General features: G+C 45.0%; 1 protein-coding gene across 13 annotated transcripts in view; it reads right to left on the bottom strand.

Moving 5' to 3' along the window:
* Nucleotides 1-23,983, bottom strand: part of ADGRL3 (adhesion G protein-coupled receptor L3) — a 591,492-nt gene that overhangs the window by 463,115 nt on the left and 104,394 nt on the right. For all 13 annotated transcript variants that reach the window (XM_014943112.1, XM_014943115.1, XM_014943111.1 and 10 more), the window contains exon 2: nucleotides 834-900. The gene's annotated coding sequence lies outside the window, so the exon portion shown is untranslated. The remainder of the gene's footprint in view (nucleotides 1-833; nucleotides 901-23,983) is intronic.

Genomic DNA, 23,983 nt, shown 5'->3' on the forward strand with positions numbered 1-23,983 from the left:
GCCGAGTACAGAGGCACGATGACTTCCCTACTCCTGCTGGCCACGCTATTCTTGATACGAGCCAGGATGCCATTGGCCTTCTTGGCCACCTGGGCACACTGCTGGCTCATGTTAAGCCTGCTGGAAGAAAATACAGGAGAGAGCAATGGTAGGGAGCAGCACACCTTTCCTCACTGCTTTTCGGAGCTTAGTCTTTCGAGATGCAGCCCCCGGCAAAGTGGCTCATGAAAGTTTGATGAAGAGCATTTTGTTTAACACCAGCAGCTGAGCCACAGCCCCGTTGAGCCGCGTTGCCCAAGCGAAATGTCACAACCCAAGAGGATCAAGAGACTCAATTGCAAGAGGCAGGTTCCCGGGCAGCAGAGGAGCTCACGACCTCTGGAGCAAGGGGTTACCACCCCACAACCTACTTGGTCACCAAAATGTGAGAAGGCTGCTGTAACACTGATGGATGCTGAGCCTCCTTCAACACTTGCCCACCGTGCTGCGAGCCTGCGCTAGGTGGTCTGGTAAATACAGGGAAGTCCACAGCCTTTTTGTGTTAGCACATAGAAACCTTGATTCTTCCCCCCCCCCCTTTTACCTTTTTCACATCTACACGCACTGAAAAGATTCACGGTGTGCTATTCCCTACCATTTTGCTTCAGCTTTTTCGTGCTCTACTGCTTTTGTTCCCCTGCCCCTCTTCCATAAAGGGATATTCTCCAGGAACAGCCATGCCTGTGTAACTGAGAATACACAAAGGTGGTGCTGTGGGCTCACACAACCTTAACAGGACAAGCAGTTAAATATTTTAGCACAGCTAACAAATGACTGTATGGTCCAGTAATTACCTTTTCTTGTTCTTCAGGTGCTAAAAATCCACACACTATTTTTTGAAGAGTACTGAATTCAGCATTTCTGGAAAGAAAGAGAAAAAGAAAAAAGTTTAAAAAAACAATTATACTTCCCTCTGATGATTTATACATGCACCAAAGGATACAGCAATGAACTGTATTTGGTCAATTAATTTGGTCTGATCTGTTTTGGTCAACATATCTGATTTTTAAAAGCCTGTAAGAATTTTTAATCTCTATAAAGCACACCTCTGTATGGGAAGACAGCACTAGCACAACAGTGGGATGAAAAATCAGTGGAGGCTATAACTGCAAATTATTAAAAAAACCTTAGAGACACAAGTAGTTATCAAACACATGTGGAGGTACATGAGTATCTCTTCACCATAACAGACTCCAATGTCACCTGGATAAACTATTGTCATACTAGAGGATTTACCAGAAATTTTTAGAGGTTGCTGCACCAGAATAATAAAGAAATATCTGGTTTGAAAAGAACATAAAATAAATTAGGATTGTCAGAAAGGTAATTCCTGTTCCTCAGTAGTTAAATCTTAAAATTCCTCCATCCCCTTACATCTTCAGTGTTGCCTTCTAACTGTAGTGTTAGATGCTAAACGTAACATTAAATGGCAAAAGCATGAAATGCATGGATCCAGGTAAAGTGCCTCGAAGTGTTGGTTTTATTAGGATTAATTACACATGACAAACTGCTCCTCACAGCTGGGATTGCTACAGACAGAATTTCAGTGGGAATCAGTTTTGTCAGAATCAAGCTGGATGGCACAGGACCCCTGGACCCCATCCCACCCCGATTTAACAATTAGAAAATAAAATTAAAAACCCATGCAAGGGAAATAGCAAGGAGTCCTCCTGCCTGAATTCTGCTTACAACATTAACTATAAGCCCACCTTATTTTCCCACAACTTGTAAGGGAGAACATGGGTCATTTCATTCGGAAGAAGTATATTACAATGAAAAACTCTGATTAAAATAGGATCCAGTGTTAAACTGGGGACAGATGCTCCAGTTGCAGTGGCAGGTCCCTAAGGCTTCCCTAACGGGGGCTGCAGCAGGTCCCACACCCTGCACCATGCCATACCCTCATAACTTTGCAGACCAAAAAAGTGGAAGCAGGAGTCTGTTTTCACAGCTCAGCTGATGCAGAATGGCCCTACTTTAATTGTTGGTCCCAAAAAGGGGAAGTTTAACCCCAGCTCTATGTACTCCTCGGCAGAAACTCCCCTGAGAGTATGAAAAGGAGGCTGAGGCATCTGTCCCCAACACATAATTCATCTTATTTCTGTACTAAAGGAGCAATCACTTGCATTCAGTAACCTTGGAAGTCAGACAAGTAAATTAAAACTTAAAAAAGGCCTGAGAGTCCAGGATGCATGCTGCTTTATGAGTGATTTCTCTGTAATAGGCAAGTACGGATGCTTTGAAAGAAAAAGAGACCTATTCCAGGTCGCCTGTCACCAAAATTGCCTCCATAAGCAATAAACAGGTTTTGGACCATCTAAGAAATTTACAGGCAAATGCGGGGAAGACCAGTTATTATTTCTCCCTGCACAAATTAAAAGGTCTCCAAATGTTAGCTGCTTTCAGCCTTGGATTTTTATCAAATATATACAGTTTCAGTAGGAAAAACCACTTCTACAAGTGCAGAGCAGACCGGGCAACACCTCATGAGGGCATTCATATCTTTTAATTCTAGGAAAAATGCCGTTTGTTTAGACTACTCTGCTTGTGTTTTATAGCAAAACCTGGACCTGGTTCCAAGAAGCTTTTGGAGAGGAACTGATGTGATGGCAGCAGTGCAGAGCAAAGAAATGGTGGTTTGCCTAGACTGAAGAAGTTAATGTTTGCTACCCCATTAACTTGCAACGGCTTTTTAAATGAAATTAAACCAAGGTCTTTGTTTCATTTATGATACCCCAGATTTCACTTCTGCTTGGAGCATAGGGGGCTAGAGATAGCACAACCTAGAGTGGTTTATGGCTCTTCTGTGTCATCTTAGGATTCAGCACATGCTCTCCTCCCAGCTCACTTTTATTTTATCATAATGTGAATGTACTTTCTTGCCTTCCCTCCCCAAATGCCAAATGTATAACCTTGAGTTGGCCTCTGCCATATGCCATTTCTATGCAGATTTCAAATGCAGTGCGGGGAATTCTTGTTCTTATTAAAATAAGAAAGGAACAATACAGGGATTCCTGCACAGTAAAGATCTTACAAAATGCTTAATAGAGAGTCAGCGCTCCCTGGCAGTGGGTGCACTGCAGGAACCACAGGGATTTGGCGTTAGCCCTAAAAGACAGAATAAACACACTGAAGAGACTTTGCTTTACCTCTGACTCCTCTTAATACTCACAGCAGTACAGCGCCTGCCCCATATGCAAGGGAAGCTCTTTTTTCTTTCCTTTGACTGCTTTCCACACCATTTGACTAACCTACTCCCCTCTAGAACCTGCAGGGACTTTCCCAGAAAGCATTTGTTGTTTCTTACCCAGTTCTTCCCAATTTTACTTTGCCCGGACAATTTGGCAAAGCGGTTTCACTCAAGATGTTAACGGAGAGGGGAAATCCCCATCTCTCTCAGATATTGAGGTGCTGGAGCGGGTCCAGAGAAGATGGTGAGGGGTCTGGAGAATAAGTCTTATGAGGAGAGGCTGAGGGAGCTGGGGTTATTCAGCCTGGAGAAGAGGAGGCTGAGGGGAGACCTTATTGCTCTCTACAACTCCCTGAAAGGAGGGTGTAGAGAGGTGGGGGTCGGTCTCTTTTCTCAAGTCACAGGCGACAGGACAAGAGGAAATGGCCTCAAGTTGCACCAGGGGAGGTTCAGGCTGGATATTAGGAAAAATTTTTTCACTGAAAGGGTTCTCAGGCATTGGAATGGGCTGCCCAGGGAGGTGGTTGAGGCCCCATCCCTGGAGGTGTTCAAAAGATGGGTTGAAGTGGTGCTGGGAGGTATGGTTTAGTGATGATGCTCCTTGTTTGTTGTGTGGGTGTCTATTTTTGTCAGTTAGGTTGACGGTTGGACAAGATGATCTTTAAGGTCCCTTCCAACCTAGAAGATTCTGTGATTCTGTGATTCTCCTTTGCTCCATTCCTCCCTTGCTCCATTCCCCTGGAGCTCTCCCTGCACAGATCACTGCTACGTGGATAACACAGATCCCTCAACAAAGCCCACTCCTACTAAGGGGACTGCTGGCGTCCATACGGCTAAATATTTCTAAATCCTCTGCTGTGGTGAGTAATGCATCCACCCAAATAGGACAAGGGCATACTGATCTAGCATCACTAGATGCCAGAAAAAGGGCAATTAATCTGCAAACCAGCATGCTGCTGCACCTCCATGCCAAAACAGAAGCTGCTATTAGAGAGAGCAATAATAAACATCCTCTGTTCAGCAACAGCAAAGGCTGGGAGGAGAATCCATCAAGATGGGATGGCTCACCCTCCAGCAGTTGTCTTCACTACAGAAAGCCAAGCAGTCTGACTTCAATATTTAATGCTCACAGCACAGGGACCCACAAAAAGACACACAAAGGTTTAGGCAACCAGCAGGAGGCTTGTGAAAGAGCCTCGTTCGCTAAAACATACCAAGCACCTCATTTCTGGCTCTGCTCAGGGACAGGAGTGAGCACCCGTTGACATGCTTTTGGAGATGGAAACCCACATGGAGCAGCACAGCATCACTGCTGGGCCTGAGAGTCTCTGCACCAGCCCTACGGAACCAAATCAGCAACTTTCACCTACAGTGACTTAATTAACATGCACCCTACAGATCTCTCCAAATCCCAAATATTGCCATCCTCCATTACCAGGCTTTTCTGATGAAAGTGATTAAAGCTAACAATTATAATTTGTGTTAGAGATGCCCCTAGAGGCTTTGGCTAGGCTCAGCCTTCATTGTTCACGGAACACAATACAAAGAAATCTCTCTCCCGAAGAGCACATCCTCCAAGAAGACAAAGCAATCAAGCATTAGCAGAAAGAAAGGCACAGAGACAAAAAACAGTTGCTCAAGGTCATTCAGCAGGCCACCAACAGAGCTAGAACAAAACCCACCTCCTCTGTTGAGAACCCATAAGGCTGTGCTGACTCTCCAGTACTGAGCTGATCAACTATTACACTTTATTTATCAAGTGCCAAGAGCAAATGAAGTGCTTCATAGTGCTACTGTTCTGTGTTTGAGCATGTATTTTTGTGGTGGCTCTCCAAGCAAAGCTAACCGCGACACTGAAAGAGTTACCTTCCCTTCACCTTCCAAAGAAATGCTTCCCACACTTTTTTGTGCACATTACTGACAAATCGATCCCCCTCAATTTTTTTTTATTCTTCCATCAATGCTTTCAACAAAGAGTGATTGCTCAAGCGCCCTTCTCCATCTTGCACTTCCAATTTTTTAAGGAATGGTCAATCTTGATACGCGTAATTATAATTGCAAATGGATCATTTTATCTTGTACTCTTCTATTTTAATGGGATTATGTACAGACAAATCTCTATGGTAACATTTAAAGTCAAAACCTCCTAGGTCATTCCTATGTGGTTTAGATACTTAAAAATATTAATATTCAACTACTTATGTTACAAAAGGTTAGATTTCTAACTACCTGGCCCACTTAGGACACCACAAATCTGATACTGTTTCCACTGATTACTAGAAAAATCTTTCCAAGGCAGTATAACTGGAATTTAATAAAACTTCCCGCCACACAATTCATCACCAAGACCGTTGTGCTTTGTACAAGGAAAGAACAAAGCAAGAGTGTGCAAAGTGAGTGAGGCTTTTAGTCTCTGCAAACAACTTCAGTGCATAAAATATTAAAAGCAATGCTAAACTAATCTCTGGCAGGAACTGCAGGCAATTCACTCCAACTCTTATTATGAATGCCTTTGGTTTACCATTTAAAAAACATTAGAGTCCACCATTAGGGTTGTGTATCACAGTGCTGTACATTAACCTCTGTAATTTTCCAACATGGTATATTGCAGTAACACAAATTAGGCTATCTGGCAAAAATGCTTAAAAAGACGCAGTATTTAAAGTGAGCAGAGAGGAAAGCTCCTGGCTCCTTCCTGCCAAAGACAGCAGGAGAAAGTCCAGTCCCCTTCTCCTCAAAGCAAATGGTAAAATATCATTAATTTCCCCTGGAACCGACAGATCCGCAGCATCTGGGAAAGGATTCAGTCTAAATACACTGCAGACATAACAGATGAATGATTTGGGGGGAGAGGGGTCGCCTGCTCTCCTTTTAACACTTCTGTGTAACAGAAATGGAGCAGGGCAGTTCTGTAAGCTTGAAAATGCTTTGTGGGCTTTCACTAGGATTTTCTCTACAGCAAGTTTTGCCTTCTGTCTCCATTTCCTTCTTGTTTATACGCCTAATGGCTTCCAAATCTGTTACTTACTGTTACAACCTACTGCTGCAGGGCCCACATGGAGGAAATGTTGTTCTCCTATAATGAATAGGAAAACATTTACATTTCATATATTTTGAAACAACCATATCTTTCCCAGTAAGAAAACAAACTACAAGCGAAATTTTCACCTACAAATTATATGGCAGTTTTCATAGCAAGACATCTTTTTTAGGTACAGAAAAACATCCATAATAAAATGCTCATCATACAATCATCTAGGTTGGAAGGGACTTTCAAGATCATCTAGTCCAACCATCAACCCAACTCTTACAAAAAAAACCATCACTAAACCATGTCCCCCAGCACCACATCAACCCGTCTTTTGAACACCTCCAGGGATGGTGCCTCAACCACCTCCCTGGGCAGCCCATTCCAATCTCTGATAACCTTCTCACTGTAAAAATTTTTCATAATCTCCAATCTGAACCTCCCCTGGTGCAACTTGAGGCCTGTGACCTGGGAGAAGAGACCGACCCCTGCCTCTCTACAACCCCCTTTCACGTTTGCAAATGACTCTTATTTCCAAGATTATTTTTTTTCCAGGCATCAACACATCTAGCAACTAAACCAGAAAGATTGGTTTGGTTTTGTAACAGTATTCAATGATTTTTTTTTTTTTCTCGGTGGGATGAGAAAGAGACTTTTAAAAAGATGAAAAAAAAAAGGGGGGCAAAGAAAAAAAAAAGAAGTAAAAGAGGCCATAGCCCAGCATTAGGACAGGAACACTCATCTGTGGCGGGTTGGGGCCACGTTTCTGCTCTGCATCATGCAGAACAGGCACTTAAACCTCACCTCTTCCCCTGCGAGGCCACTGGGAAGCTGCTCTCCTTCCCACAGAACTTCCCTCATTTTCCACTTGTATCAAACAGAACCTCTGCGACTCCCTCACACACGCTTCCGCGAAAGATATTGAGTTTCAGGAGAAAAAGGTCAGCTTCATTTTATCCCACCCAGCTCTAGCTACCAGCTGTCGGGATCGGTGGCTGCAGGAGCCAAGCCAGACTCTTGTGCCTGTCTTTGGAGCAGACAGCAGCCATTATTTCACACCAGCATCTCAGGGAATTTTTTTTTTTTTCCCAGCAATATGCTGGTCCCAAGTGGGGACCAAGCCACCACGCAGCTAGATGAAGCCTAGGCCCTGGTATTGGAAGACCCGAAGGATTCCAATTCTGTAGGGAATACAGATTCCATTCTGTAGGGAAGCCCTACAGAGGGACCTAGATAGATTGGATCACTGGGCCAAGATCAACGGCATGAGTTTCAACAAGGGCAAGTGCCAGGTCCTGCACTTGGGCCACACCAACCCCCTGCAGCGCTACAGGCTGGGGGAAGTGTGGCTGGAGCTGCCTGGAGGAAAGAGACCTGGGGGGTCTAGTTGACAAACGGCTGAATATGAGCCGGCCTGTGCCCAGGGGGGCAAGAAAGCCAATGGCATCCTGGCTTGTATCAAAAATAGTGTGACCAGCAGAAGTAGGGAGGTGATTGTGCCCCTGTACTTGGCACTGGTGAGGCCACACCTGGAGTGTTATGTCCAGTTTTGGGCACCTCAATCCAAGAGAGATCTGGAGGTGCTGGAGCGAGCGCAGAGGAGGGCAACGAAGCTGGTGAGGGGGCTGGAAAACAAATCATATGAAGAGCGGCTGAAGGAGCTGGGGCTGTTCAGTATGAGGAAGAGGAGGCTGAGGGGAGACCTCATCACCCTCTACAACTACTTGAAAGGACACTGTAGAGAGGTTGGTGCTGGTCTCTTCTCACAGGTAATTAACAATAGAACGAGAGGGAACAGCTTCAAGCTCCAACAGGGGAGGTTTAGATTGAACATTAGGAAGGAATTTTTCACCGAAAGAGTGGTCGGGCATTGGAACAGGCTGCCCAGGGAGGGGGTGGAGTCACCATCCCTGGATGTGTTTAAGGGACGTTTAGATGGGGTACTGAGGGACATGGTGTAGGGGAGGACTTTGTAGAGTAGGGGAGATGGTTGGACTCGATGATCCCAAGGGTCTCTTCCAAACTCAATGATTCTATGATTCTATGATTCCCTGCAACAGCAAGGCGTTTGAAGCGAGAGGAGACGGGAGCCTGGGGTCCTGCCAAATCTAATCCTGGCTATACACGCCGCAGCTGGATTTCTTCAAGTAGGGGCTATTACACTGGCACACTGCTGACCAAATCTTCTGCTGCATGTAAATTCCCAGCAAAGGCCTTCGGAGATAAAACCGATTAATCCTAATTAAAATGAAAATCAAGGAAGTGACACAGTCTGTTGAATCTACTTGATGAATCAAAAGTCTCCCTTGTTTCTATGTTAATTGTCTTTTTACAAATGCGCAGTACTCTCATATGCACAAAATAATGTTTTCACATTTTTCTCCACTTGGAACGTCGCAGGCCAGATGTTAGAAAGCACCCAGAGAGCCCTTCTGTGTTATTTGGCCCCTGCAGAAGTGCCTAAATGGATGCCGAGTCCTTTCTCAGACTTAGCGTGGCTTTAATAAAAAAATCACAGCCTGCAGCAATGCGACAGCCCAGAGACTGCAGCCGGGGAAGGGCCGGCACCAGGCAGGACACAGCTCCTCCTGAGCACGCTGACAGGTATGCAAGATGGCCCCTTAGCACCGGGCAGGCAATATGTGATGAGCTAAATCCATCCAACACAAACCCAGCAAATCCCTGCTCTCCCATTTGCACGAGTCCGATAACGGTTCGATGAAATATCATGGCTCAAGTTTTTTATCAGAAGGCGACTTGCACACGAGGCTGTAACCACGTTTTGGAAAGCAATCAACCTGCAGGGACGTTCCTGAAGTGCAGAACTGCAGTACAGAGCCCTTCAAGGACAGTTCAACTCGGGATGTGAGTGATTTAAAGAGGAATGGAGGAGCACGCGGCTCACACCACCTCACCAAGAGGCAGGATGCAGTGGGCACAGGGTCTCCTTCTGTACAGACACACACATAACACACTAAAGAGCTCTACATTCAATTTGTGTCCAGTCAAAAACGCACGTTGCCTAAAGCTGGGGAGGCAAAGCTAACCCAAGATAAGTGGTAAAGGCACACTGGACGAAATCCAGAATCTGCTGCGTTACTTGCATAGACACCATTTATTATGGTTACATTTTATTATACAGTAGTAAAAAATTACAAGGCAGCATCCTGTGTTATTTCCCGCTGGGATAAATGATACAGATGTACTATTAAATCTCAAAGCCAGCACCAGTCTGCCAGGCTACATTCCATTTGTGTTTTTATAATGTGTCAATAGGTTGACATTCATGCCTTCTGATGGTAAAGCTATTTATGCTATAGACATTTAAATGTGCCATAAAATGCACACAACCCTAGAACTCTTCCTATCTTTACCAAAACAGCACACACAAAGCAAAAATCCCACCAGACACCAGCATCCAAACTTGGGACATATTGGCTCCACTTTTTCCATGCTAAAAGTCAACGTTATGAGGGTTTTTTAAAACACCCTTATAAGACAGCTATTGCAACCTGCGAGTACGCTCAACCCACAGTGAGTTTTAATTCTGGTTTATGGATTTCTGTCCTTTCCTTAAATGGTTTTCTTTAAAACCTAAGTCACTGGTGTCACGATGCGTTGGGTGACGGGACGTGCCCAGCCCATGAGATGAACTGCAGGCGACCAGGCAGCCCCATCCTGGCACCTGAAACCCTAACGTAGGAGGTGTGCCCACCCCAGCTCTGTATTGCTGGCAACCACTCCTGAAGGCCCACCATCCCCTGAAGCCCAAAGGGCATCCTGAACCCATGGTACTATGGGGATCTCACTGGACCTCGTGGGGAACAGACAGGGATGCTCACTGTGGGTGGCCTGCTTGTGGGAAATGTCAAGATAAAACCATGGAGACTAGCATACAGAATCACGGAATCATGGAATTGTTGGAGTTGGAAGGGACCTTCTAGAGATCCTCCAGTCCAACTCCCCGGCCAAAGCAGGGCTGCCCAGAGCACATCACTCAGGGTTCCATCCAGGTGGGGCTTGAAGATCTCCAGAGAAGGGGACTCCACACCCTCCCTGGGCAGCTTCTGCCAGGGCTCTGCCACCCTCACCCCAAAGAAGTTCTTCCTCACATTGGAGTGGAACTTCCCATGGTCCAGCTTGTGCCCGTTGCCCCTCGTCCTGTCCCTGGGAACCACTGAAAAGAGTCTGGCTCCATCCTCCTTCAACCCACCCTTTAGACACTTGTCAGCATTAATAAGGTCTCCCCTCAGCCTTCTCTTCTCCAGGCTAAAGAGCCCCAGCTCTCTCAGCCTTTCCTCATCAGGGAGATGCTCCAATCCCTTAATCATCTTTCTTGCCCTAATACGCTAATTATCTCAGCCCCATCAGTAATCTCTCCTTAACACCATCCCCCAAATTCTGTTAACATGAAATGAGGTGAATGGCTCTCAGAAACGCAGGTGGGAGAACCAGATTGGGCGACACTGCAATCAATCTTTGATGCTAGATGGTAACAATTATAAAGTCCATTCATGGCCTGATTAGAGGGGCTGCCCGGGCCAGCAGCAGATTTGGGTCACTGGCAGTGGTGGATGGGGATGCATAAACAGCAAAGTATAATGGTTTTGGTGTAAAATCAAAGAAGCCCCAAGGCTGTCGTTGAAACGCTTCTTGCACGTATCAAGTTCCTTAATAGTATAGACAAAAGGAAAGGAGGAGTTCAGAAATATGCAGCCTGTGAGGGCACACTGGAAGGAGGGCTCCAGGCTCCAGTTATAATCCCACAAGCAACTGGTACGTGAGGATCAGGAAAAGTTCTTAAGGTGCCAAGTCAATGGTTTTCTGCACGGAACATTTCCTGAAATGGTGGACATGAGGGCCACTGAAACTTCAGGGACTTGTTTTTAAAAAGTGATTAAAATAAAATTGTCATAGAAAACTAGTTTGGGGTATTTTTTTCCTCCGAGAACAACATCAGAGCTTAATGCATTAGAAATGGAACGGCGTCGGATGCGGCACTGGGATTGCCCGTGCACAAGGTGCAGGTTGGCAAATGCCAGGCTGAGCCACTTCATTACGGTGCTTACAATCAAACCCAGACAGAAAGTGGCTGCTTCTCCACTCTGACAAGTTTTTAATTGCATCTGGAAATTACCCTCTACTTTAAATTTCATTCTAAGATTATGCCTAATATAGGCTGCTCAAGATGAGTTTGTCACACTTCTAAATAATTATTATTAATGTAGCATTAACGTCCTTCACTGGAATTTACACCACCTAAAACATCTTTCAAGAAATGTCCTTATCATTAAACTTAGCATCCAATGTGACAGAAATGCAAAAGTATCTTAACCTTTTAATTCCAAGTGGCTTACCAGTCATAGTTGCTCCTTCATAAGGATGCCCATCATCTTTTCTATTTTGGGGACACCAATAAACATCTTTCAAAGTGCAGAGGAACACTTTCCCCCATCAGAGCCTGATTAACTCATGCACATGCACAACCTTAGATAATGTCAACATCCAGTGCAAGACTAAAGGTTACTAACAGGCTGCGTTGTCTCAAGGCAGAGGTCCATTCTACAAGTCCCAGGATGACCAGGCTTTCATGAGCATCTCCCATGACCTTTAAATAACCTTCTATCACCTCATTTTCTGAGCTTTTCCATTCTACAAGTCCCAGGATGACCAGGTTTTCATGAGCATCCCCCATGACCTTTAAATAACCTTCTATGACCTCATTTTCTGAGCTTTGCAACCTGTCGAGGACAACACCGCACGAGGTCCCAATGCACCGAAGGATCACCAACATCCTGGCACCAGCAAAGCACGTTTGGGAATTTGGGAATCCTGTGCCACCAGGACCTGAAGTCACCAGGGAAGCAGGGGGTCTCTACGCACATCCCCTCATGAATTCAACTGTCCAATGATCTGCTATCCAAATTCAGGGAGAAGCCCTCTAGCTAGTGATGAAGAGTTAAAAAAAAAACCAAAAAAAAAAGGAGGTATGCCTGGCTGGGCGGGGGGAGGACTTAAGCCTCCTGCTCCCCCTAAAGCAGAAAATAAAACTTCCCCAAAAGGAGAGGCTCCAAGGAAACTGCACAGCCGTGCCCTGCCAAAATTTTCTTTTGGTTTTCTGAGGGGGCAAAGCATCCCACAAGTTTTAAGGATCTATAAATGCAGCTATTCCAGACATTAAAGGAGTTCTGTAAATGTGAAAAAAAAATAATAACAAAACCAAAAAAAAACAACGAAATGCAGCATGAAGAAATCCACGAGAGGAATAATCTTAGCAGTGTGCTATACTGGTGTTCAGTACCTTTTTGCTGAAATGTGAAATATCTATAAAGATAGGCACATAAAGACATATCTGGCTACAGCTATTTTGGAACTGACTTCAACCGTCTCCGGTTTATTACCAGATAGCATGATGTCATGAGAAGCCTTTTAATGTCTTTTAAGACCTTTTCCAGTTATTCTTAAATTATTAGGTGCGAATTTGTGCCTGTGTGTGGTATTTCTTTATTTCTGCAGCCACGTGATAAACTGCAGCGCCACAAGATAAATTGCATTCAGTTTACACGTTTGACCTCCTGCCTTGAACTCTGCCTGCTAATCCATTTCAGCTGGGACCATTCCTAATATGCCATACTTCGGAACAGCTTTCAAACAGCTGTAGGGACTTTTTTTTTTTTTTTTTTTTTTTGGTGAGTTCTGAAATGGATTTTGCATTAAAAATATTTTCTCCTTCGCACCAGAAAAGTGGAACAGATTACAAACAGAAAGGCCCCGGCTCCAAACAGTTCCAGGCCGTCCCAAGCCACAGGGAGCAAGAGCTGCTCTAGGGGTGATGTGGAGCACTTGCACCTTTAATGGTGTCCCCAACAACATCTGTCACACACCCACAAGCCAATTAAAATCTTCAGGAGCTATCCTCCATCCCTCTGCAAGAGGTTTAATGAAGACACTCAAGCCAGGCCTTCAGGTACATCACCCCACCATACAGAGAGGTCTTCTCATGGGCACGCAGCTAAAACAGATGCTGCACCCCTACTTCCTCATCTCCCTTTTGAGGAAAACCTCTGGAATCAAGAACAAATGCCTCAACTTCCAAGCCCACGTGATTCTGTGACTTGGCCATGCAAGTCAGACCTGGACTTGAACTGTTACTGAAGAAGACCTTGCCAAGGCCAGAGAGCCCCAATGGACTGTTCTGGCATTTATGAAAAGACAGGAAGATGAGAAAAGAAGGCTTAGGGGAGACTTATCACTTCCACTATTTAAAGGGTGGCTACAAAGAAGATGGAGACTCCCTTTAACAAGGGGTTACATGGAGAAGACAAGGGGTAATGGGTGCAAGTTACATCAGGGGAGATTCCAAGTGGACACAAGAAGAAGTTTTTTCACACTGAGAACAATCAGCCATTGGAATAATCTCCCCAGGGGAGTGGTGGATTCCCCAACATTGGACATTTTTAAGATTTAGCTGGGGAGGGTGCTGGGCCATCTTGTCTAGACCATGCTTTTGCCAAGAAAGGTTGGACCAGATGATCCTTGAGGTCCCTTCCAACCCGGTATTCTCTGATTCTCTCTGATTCTAAATAACTTGTGTGTTGTGATATAAAAAGGGTAAACAAGAATCAAATCAATACTGGTTCTCCCTTCAGAACAGACAAATGTATTTTAATTGCCGCTGCTGTTTGTTTCCCTGAGGTAGGAGATAACCAGCTCTCACTAACACACATTTTCTCACTATGTTTGAGGTCACTGCTTTTCAACAGCTTTTTCTTTTTTTTTTTTTTTTTTTTTTTTTTTTAAATTTCCTTGATTGGTTTCATCCTAAATTTTTTTAAAGGAAAACAATAAAGTTTTCTTTGTAGTTAGCCAGCATAAACAAACCATCTCTCTCAACTACTCACCACAATTTCTCACAGAAAGGAGGAGAATAAGTGTTTCAATAACTTGCTTAAATATCCGTGACAGAAGAGTCCTGCTGCTGCAGAGCTGCCATTTGCATTTAACACAGCTGACCAAATAGCAAAAAATGCCACTTTCTCAGCTCCTTCTTGAATCTCAGGCAAGACAGGTGCTCCTGGTAGCACTTTTCTTGCATCCAGTTGATGGGTACATTTTCTTAGCATTGCAAAGCATCCGGCTGCCCAGTTTAGGCATGTACTTAACTCCAGCCATGCCCTAAAATACTGGGATTCACTGGCACACGCTGCCACACCATCCCTAATACAGGGCTTAAACCTGAGTATGACTGCTGCAGAAGGAAAACAAGCCAGCTTCCTCAGCTTCAAATAACTGAGGAGTGTTAGCAGCATCCATAAAATTAATGCAGATGAAAATTAAGGATGTGGTGAAGGGCCCTGCCAGACTGGGGGCTTGATGTATTTTCCCAAAAGAAGTTTGATGGCATCAGATATATAAACATGACTGGCTTAAGCAATTAGACCTGCATTTATTATAAACTCTGCAATCAAAGATTCATTTCATTTTGCAGTGTCATCAGTAGTCTGACACAAGCAAAAGGAAATTAAGAACACGGGAAAGTATTCCAGGTAAGCATATACTTATTTAAATTACAGAGACCTATGGAATGGGATGGCTGTGAGAAAACCTATTGCAGGAACTGACAGAGACACTGGTTTGGGGTAAATCAGAGCTTTTTGTGTGGTGGTCCTTGACAACAAATGCATCAACCCACAAGGTGACATTTCTGTACCCGCTCTAAGCCCACATATCACAGATCCTTTCCACTTCTAGAAAACTGTACCCGTTTGGAGCTGATAGTTAGAACTTGACTGTCTTCTAGACATGGTGGTTTTGGCTGATACGTTTTTCTGAAGTCAAATAAATTACTAATCCCCTCTGAATTTTTTTTTAAAAAAAAAAGGTATTAGGAAAAAATGCACTTTTCTCAGGTGATCCTTTAAGGAACCTGAGCATAAGGAGGTCTCAATAAATACAACACTTTTATTCACAGTTGGCTTATTTTTAGATAGAAGAGAGGAATCATCAGCTCTTTAAATTGATAAGCATTGCTCAGGCTCTCCGTAAGATAGGAAAGGAGATTTTATTAAAGGTTTGACCCGAAAAAAGGAAGGCAGACCTCCAGTAATTAGAACAACAACAAAGCTTTATATTTCCCTTCTTTTTGCATGAACCACTTACAGAGGTCACTTGGCCAAAAAGCATCAGCTGCTGAACATCACAGACAAATCCCCCTAATATCTGTCCCCCTTCCTGCTGGTGCTTCTTCATCGATATGGAGAAGTTCAAAACATTTTACCAAGCAACAATATTGTTGAAAAAACATCAAATGAGTGACAAAGAGAGACTACAATTGTTTAAACAGTATGAAAAAACCCCAGTGCTAGCCATTTAGCAGAATATTGAGAAGCAGTATGTAAAAATGTTTGGTAGACTTAGGATTGGGGGTTATCACTTTCTTGATTGACAGGAATTGGTGGTGAGACACTAATGACCTAAATTAAGGAAGGATGGGCAAGCCCATTGCAGCTCCCGGATGCCAACCACTGCTCCATGCCAGATGGCTGGGGGAAACCTTGACAGCTGAAATGAGAACCACCCTGAAAGGCACTCTGTTCACATACCTGACCAGCACCATGAGTCACGTTCAACATCCTCAAACTGTACTTTATTAGGTATTTGCCAGCTGGAATCTCCAGCAAATGAGACAGAACACTTTCCAAAGACGCGCATTCCCACATTGGGAACAAGTGACTCAAGTTAAGCGTCACGTTAGGGCAATAAAAATGATAATGACTGGTCTGAACTGGGATACCAGCAATCCCTGATGGCTGATGTGTATTTATCATGGTCACTTGGAACCGCTGTCAGAGGTCTCACTGCCCTGGGCACCAAGCAAACCCCCAGCAGTGGGTGGTCCCAGATGAAAAACACGAGAAGCTGCAAAACCCCTTGCTCAGCTCCAGCACCACGAGGACTTCTTTGGAACTTCTACCTTCACAACCTCTAGGTTGCATTTCTGTTACTCACATGGCAGCAGCAGAGAGATCGTGACAAGGAAATTTGGCTTGGGGTGAGAGACAAGATGTAGTATACAAACCAAGTTGCCAGGAAGGTGCGTTTTTGCCGAGCATTATCAGAGAAATAAATTATAAAGAAATGTAACTTGCTGCCCATTAAAATACAGATTTATATGATAGCTAAAGCTTTCATAGTTTATGAAACAATGTCTAATAAAAGGGCATAGCTATGATTTAGTAAGCTGATTAAATTCGTTGTTAAATATATTTTGTATTTCAGACTGGTCTTCGCTACCAAGTCATATATTGGCTCTGGCAGATATACACGTCCTTTTCAGCATATGTAATGAGCTTATCAGCTTCCAGGAGAAAAAGCAATTTTAGAGCCATCCTCTCCTAAGGTTTTGCACTTAAATATGCCAGATGAATTCAACGAGGTGAAAAATGTTAAAGGCCAAGATTCTGGGCAGCACAGCAGAAGGATGAAGAGCACAAATAAATTGAAGTGAGAGGGACTGTCTTACCCAGCAAGGCTTACTGGGAGTGGGGAAAAAAGCCAACAAATCTCCTTATATATTTTTATCATTTGCTAGGACCATATAGGTGCTTGCATATCAGACCTTAATGAGGAGGCAGCAACCTCGCTGCTGCAAACACAGGTCTGGACTGCTAGAAGATAAAGCCCCCAGAAACACTGGCTGAGCTTCTCAAAAATCAGTCCTCAAGCCTCATCCTCTGGCGTGTCAAGGCTCCCAAACCAGCTTGTGCCATCTGCGGGCAGTGAGCAATCTGAGATGGGGGAGGCTGTGTTTTAAAGCCTAACTCTGGGCAGCGTTCCCCTGAATCCTGGCCCAGATTCTCCCATTTCCAGACCCAGCTGCTCTGGGTTCCTGTGTAACACCACCAGCCAGAGGATTTCAGCTGGCTGCTCTGCTTATACTGAATACAGTCACTGCTGGTCAGCCTGTGCCCCGCTCCAAAAAGTGGGAAACTAGAGGTAATTCCCTCTGCAAACATTCCCCTCCTGGGCTTCATCAGCCACCGAGGGAAAGGAATCGGCAGGACTTGGTCACGCCACAGAACTGGGTATGAAGACAGTCTGTTGAATGCTGCAAGATTTCTCTCTTCATGGAATCTTTTGCCCATGTTTTTCGTAAATATTTAAATGAGCAAAACTGCCACAAAAACTGTTTGCCCAGCTGTAGCATTTTGAAAATAAAAGTCCAAACCAAATTTCTACTTGATTTTAATTCATGCTGAAGTTCAAGTGAACATTTAGGCAGCGTTTACCATCTTCAGAGCGCTGTGCAAATCACAGAATCACAGAATCTTCTAGGTTGGAAGGGACCTTAAAGATCATCTTGTCCAACCATCAACCTAACTGACAAAAATAGACACCCACACAACAAACAAGGAGCATCATCACTAAACCAGACCTCCCAGCACTACATCAACCCGGCTTTTGAACACCTCCAGGGATGGGGCCTCAACCACCTCCCTGGGCAGCCCATTCCAATGTCTGAGAACCCTTTCAGTGAAAAAATTTTTCCTAATATCCAGCCTGAACCTCCCCTGGTGCAACTTGAGGCCATTTCCTCTTGTCCTGTCGCCTGTGACTTGAGAGAAGAGACCGACCCCCACCTCTCTACACCCTCCTTTCAGGGAGTTGGAGAGAGCGAGAAGGTCTCCCCTCAGCCTCCTCATGCAAGCTAATGCATGATTTGTGGTCCTCCTGAGCACGTCTGTGGTCACCTAATTCCCCAGTGCCTACATGCTTCAGTGGTACTCAAGTTTGGCACCCCAGTGAGCCAAAAGCCACCCAGCACCTGGCAGGCTGAGAGCATTTCAGAGCAACGACAGCTCCGGACACTACGCAGCCAGATCCCAATTTGGCTCATCTCTGTTTCATATCAGTTCCTAAGTCAGAGTCAATTCTCAGCCAAGATTTAGTTAACACAGCTCATAAAATACTATTCTATCCAGCTAAATAGGGGGGGGGGGGGGAAAAAAAAAAAAAAGGAAAAAAAAAGGAAAAAAAGGCAAATAAATAAAAGTGTTTTACAGATAAGATCTCTTGGGCTCCTCTTTGCAGCTCCTTTTTTTTTCCCAACTAAGAGAGGACTTACGTTTATCCTCAAAGACGCTTACAAGTCAGTGCTCTCTCACAGCACCTCGGAGAGTAAATAATCTTAATTGTCTTGCACGTTGCTGATTACATCAAGAGGAATACAGCAAGGGATACGGCACAGAAAGGAGCTGGTACGTGCCTCACCATCAAGGATGACAGTAGCTACTTTATAAGGGAAGAACCCAGTATTGCTGCGACACAAAAACCAGAGTTTCTGATGTCTGTGCAAATATTTGCTTTTCCTATCTACGTAGCATATAAACCTGTGTCCAATTTGGTAGCCAATTCAGTTGCTTAAGACAGGAGATCGGATCACAGAAGTCAACCACTGTTGACCCTAGAAGAGTCATATGCATTCCCATGGACTTTGTCAAACCAGAAGCCACATCTGCCCTTCCAAAAGCAGTAAAACTGCTGGTGCTTCCTGTGGGGCCTGAATTAGGGACTGGAGGGAAGGCACAAGGCCCACTTTTCTACAAAAAAAAGAAGAAAAGAAGAAAAAAAATAATCAAAGGGTGAGAGAAACCATTTGATGGCCTTGTACTGCCATCAGAGTCATACAGCTCTACAGCTGCCTTTGGGATGTGTGTTAGGCAGAACACTTTTCCAGTGGGAGAGTCTGAAAGAGCTGCAAAGCCTCCAGGTCTTCGAGGGCAATCAAGAGTTTGGTGGGTTTGATAGCAGGCAGTAAACCTTCTGAGCAACACCCTGTCCTCATTAAAGTCATTGCGGCAGGATTTCACATACCTTCTGTAAACATCAATCCTCAGGAAGGAGCACAAGCACAGACAGCCTTCCAGGAACTCCAAATGTCAAACAGACAACCATGAGACATGAGGGACAAGGCTTCTGGGTGCTCTCAGCACTCCTCCTGCAGCTACACCCCTTCTAGCTAACACAAGGGTTTCTCCTTCTTCCTTTCTTGGGAACGGGAGGTGAAGGCAGGCTACTTGGCTGTACACTTTAAAAAGAAAACAAAATTCTCAAAATGGATTTGCAGATGGCATACAGCAACGCTCCTCCTTTTCCTCCCATTTCCTCTCCTGGCCTGCACCACACCTCATGCATTTTCACCTGCCAAGGTCGCTCAGGGCCCTCTGAAGTCAAGAGCACAAGATCCTCACTCATTTCCAAGGTAGCAAAGTCTAAGATGACTCTATCAGCCAGTGCTTTTCCTGCTATCAGAACTAAAGGAAACACAGGCGAACAATGAGAAGAAAAGTGCCATCTCCCACCTCTACAGGAAAGGAAGCACAGCACTTTGTCACAAGGACGTAATGGCAGATTGCCTGCAAGGTGGGGCACAAGCACAGGCAACAACGAGATTGACACCACAGGAGATCTCCAAACCAGCCAAAGTCTTCTTCTACTAAAGCTCTAAAACACAACACCCACCTGCAAACTAAACTGATAAACCATTTCTTAGAAGAGGACAATAATGTTCTTTTGCACTGGGAGCCTCCTCCCTGCCAGAGGGGAGGCTAGCAGAGAAGGGACACTTGGTAGTGGGCACAAAGGCCACAAGAAGTCACCTTCCAGAGGGGACTATGAGCCCTCCACAGATAGCCAGACCTATTAGCCTCCTAGACTGGAGAAGAGAGACACTTTTAGAGGATTTGCTCTTAATTAGTATATCTCAGGCCGGGGCACTCGCTTGCTCTTGGTCCATGAGTTGCTCCTGGCTTGGCTTTAGCTCCTGGCTTCTCATTGCCAGACTTGGGAGGCACTGACCATTTCCCCACCACCACCATTTCCTAGGACATTGCATGGCCTTGACAAGAAGCCGTGGGCACATGGCACGGGTTAATGGAAAAGGAGGCACGTACCCGCAGCAGCAGGCGGTGCTGGCTCCACTCTGGCACTTTCAACACAAGGCTGGCCAGCTTCAGCTCATCATCTGCTCTCCTTGCTTAAGGGCAAAAATATGCTACGCTGCATGATGAGGCCAAGGGGGGGGGGGGGCTCTGATAGCTACATTATGCCTAAGCCTGGAAATGAGACAACAACACAGTGAATACGTATTTAAGAAGAAGGAATGAACACTCTAGGAGCCTTCTTCCCCTTTCTGCCTCTTCCACAATGAAAAAAAAATCTCTACATACATCTATCAGCAAGGCAGAAGAAAGAGAAAGTAATGGGACACCAAACCAGAGGCTTTCTTCAGAAGTCCACACAAACTTTTTGTTCCTTTTAGCCATTTTGTTTCCCAGGGGGAAGAACTTTAATGGCACAGGGAAGCAGAGGGACCATGCTCCTCTGCAGGGAAATGGGACCCACATAACCCTTCCACTCTGCTAGAAGGCAGCAAGACGTGCCCAGCGAGCAGCATGGAGCCAACGTGCATCTGGAACAAAAAACACACCTTCCCCTCCCGAGAGGGTCACCATGACAGGGTGAGCAGGCACCGCTTGGCGAGGCTTCCCTTCCACTGGTGTGGCTGGAAGTCAGCCGGAGGCAGCTGAAGGTTTTGGAGAAACCAAGAGGCCCAAGTGCCAGGTACATTTTTCACACGGGTAAATAAGACTGAAGTTGCCTGGAGGTGACACTTGGCCACTGAAGTTGGTTGAGCCAAAGCGTAGGGTCACTTCATTGACCTCAGCCGTGGAGTCCCTGCAGATGGCTGGATGCTATTTTTGAAACCTGCAGGGAAGCACCTCCTGAAGGCTGATGGCTGAATTCCGGAGGCAAGGAGCCTCACAGAGGACTTTGTTGCAGGAAAATGAACTCGGCTGCACAAGAAAAAAGTATATTCAGCAGAATATGGCATGGCTGGGAGGCGTGCAGAGCCTGGCAGGCAGAGCTAGCAGCACCCAGCAAGATAATGGCAGGAGAGCACTGGGAGGCACTTGGCACCCACCAACACTTCAGTGGAGGCCTACCAGTTTCTCTGCTCCAGCCCCTGGGAAAGGGAATTAATTCATGTTTGGCTTTCCCAAACTGGATGCTCCAGTAAGAGGGATGCTGGTTACTTCTCAAGCTGCCCACTGAACACCCTCCTTAGATTGGTGGGATGGTTCAGGAGGTGAGGCTGCACAGAAATGCAGAAGTACTAAGGGACAAGGGTGAGATGGTCAAAGCCCACTGCTTTCAGCCTTTCTTGCGCTTCTTGAGCACCTGGCTTTCAGAAAGTGTTTACCCTCAGCTACCCAGCAGATTGACCTTGCTGAGGAGGATGGGCTTCAAGGGAAAGGAGCCCTGGTTCCTCCTTTCCACAGGCAGGTGTTAGTCCTCTTCTTGCACATCACAGCAAGACATAGGGTTGCGTTGAACCCCTTATGCTCTTTGGAATTGTCGCAAACAAAAGTTGGAGCGTGCTAATGATGTACAACCCAAAACCCTAACATTTTCAAAGCAATGCCTTCCACGGAGGAGAAAGGAGACTACAGGTGGCCCCATCCCGTGAAAAGAAGTTTTAGATGATTCTACTCCCAAGTCTGCAACTGGACCCTGAGATTTTCATACCTCTGACAAAATGGCTTGGTTTGGGGATTTTTGTTTGCTTGGGGGGGAAAAAAAGGAGAGGCAAAACCCAAAGTGACATACAGCAAATCTTTGAAACACAGAGGGGAAATGTTAAGTGAGGAATGTAAAAACAGATATATTTTCAACCCTTCCAGTCCATACGAAGCTGCTATTTATAACAGCAGCTGGTTAGGGGAAAAAAAAAATAAAAATAGGCAATCAGGTCATTTTTAGGATAAAGGCAGGCCCTTCAACTACACACAGATCCTCCCTCCCACTAGTCATTTCCCCTGCCTTTGAAGGCTGCAGAGAGCTCACTGAAGAGAAACACGGCATTTCACCATTCACTCTAAATTATGCTTCTTTGCTGGATTATTTTCAAGGGATGCAACGAAGGCACAAACTGCCTAAAGGTTTACATGGGATGTCTTTGCCATCTTGTTGCATTTAAGGCCAGAACAAAATGAAGGGTGGTTTTCCCTTGGGGTTTTTTTTTGTTTGTTTGTTTTGGTTTGAGTTTTTTGGTTTGGTTGGGTTTGGGTTTTATTTGGTTGTGTTTGTTTTTTGTTCTTTGTTTGGTACAACTATACTCCAACAATCCAACAGCATTGCTGTATTGCCTCAGGTAAGGACACACTCCAGTAGGCTAGGAGAAATAAACTGCATGGTAACATCTTACAACCACCTAAGATTGGTTTTCTTATTCAAATCTTAATAAAAAGCAGATACATTAAGAACTGGAATCAGCACAATGATGCTGATCCACTACAGCAGAAGATCCCAGACAACCTTCCACCAAGGGCTCTCTACTTTTTTCCTACAAGGTTTCCAATAGACCTGGAGAAGCTCAGCTGTCTCTCCTCCTTGTTCAAGGAGAAAGGAAACTGTGTCAGGAAGTGAAGTGACAGGACAAGGGGTAATGGTTTTAAATTGGAAGAGGGGAGATTTAGATTAGACACCAGAAAGAAATTCTTTAGTGTGAGGGTGGTGAGACACTGGAACAGGTTGCCCAGAGAAGTTGTGGCTGCCCCATCCCTGGAGGGGTTCAAGGCCAGGCTGGATGGGGCTTGGAGCAACCTGGTCTGGTGAGAGGTGTCCCTGCCCAGGGCAGGGGGGTTGGAACTTGATGATCTCTAAGGTCCCTTCCAACTCTAACCATTCTATGATTCTGTGAAAGAAGTGGCACTTTGACAAAGGAGTCTTCTTGATGCAGCTGGTGGGACGCCTTGCCATGAGGCAGCACTTCAGACCATACTTGGGTATTCAAAGAAGCAGTGGCATTGCTGAAGACAGCAAGCAGTGAAGCATCATTTTGAAGCAGTAAGCATCTTCAGGCTGGGAATAACAAGTCAGCCGAGGTGAAGAGCATCAGGCAGGAGGCACCACGAATGCCTCTGTCTGTCCCAGCCCACCATCCACAGACTGGACACTCGCAGAGCGTGCCGGCTGGTTTTCCTGCCCCTACAGAACCACCTCTGCTGCCTCTGTCCTCTGAAGTCTACAACTATTTCCTGCAGCCAGAAAAATGAAGTGACATTAGGGTCAGAAAAGTTGAGCCTCCAAAATTCAGAATAAGATTCGGAACATAAAAATAATTGCTGAAAGATAATTCGACCTGAATAGCCATACATTTTTCTCCTACATTTATCATCCGTCCCACAAGCCGGGTGAAGGAAGAAGAAAGCAAGCATGAAGTAGAACCATTTTAAAAATGAATGTGATTTTTCATTATTGGAATTATCTTGATCACTAATGACAAAGACATTGTTAATTCCAGGAGAAGGCAGAATAGGAGTACCTATTTTACAAAATAATAAAAAAATTAAGGAAGGTGTGTGCTAAAGCACCATTCTGAATATGATCCATAAAGACTGAATTAAGTAAGCTCACAGGATCTTATGCTTATCCTTTACAGGCATAAAATGGGGATTTTCTAACTATTTCCGAGAGGCTGAAGAAAAATCAGTTGTGATTCAAAATAGGGACGGGGGAGAGGGAGCACGCCAGATTTCCTGGATGCTTGGAGAACATCATGTGTTTACAACCCTGCTCCCCACCCCCCGACCAGCACACATTATAGCAATGAACAGTTGGAGAAGCTGCCAGTGAAAGTCAAACACAGACGTGCAGGAAGCATC

The sequence above is a fragment of the Calidris pugnax genome, unplaced genomic scaffold (assembly GCF_001431845.1).
Source record: "Calidris pugnax isolate Ruff unplaced genomic scaffold, ASM143184v1 scaffold16, whole genome shotgun sequence".
Lineage (NCBI taxonomy): Eukaryota > Metazoa > Chordata > Aves > Charadriiformes > Scolopacidae > Calidris > Calidris pugnax.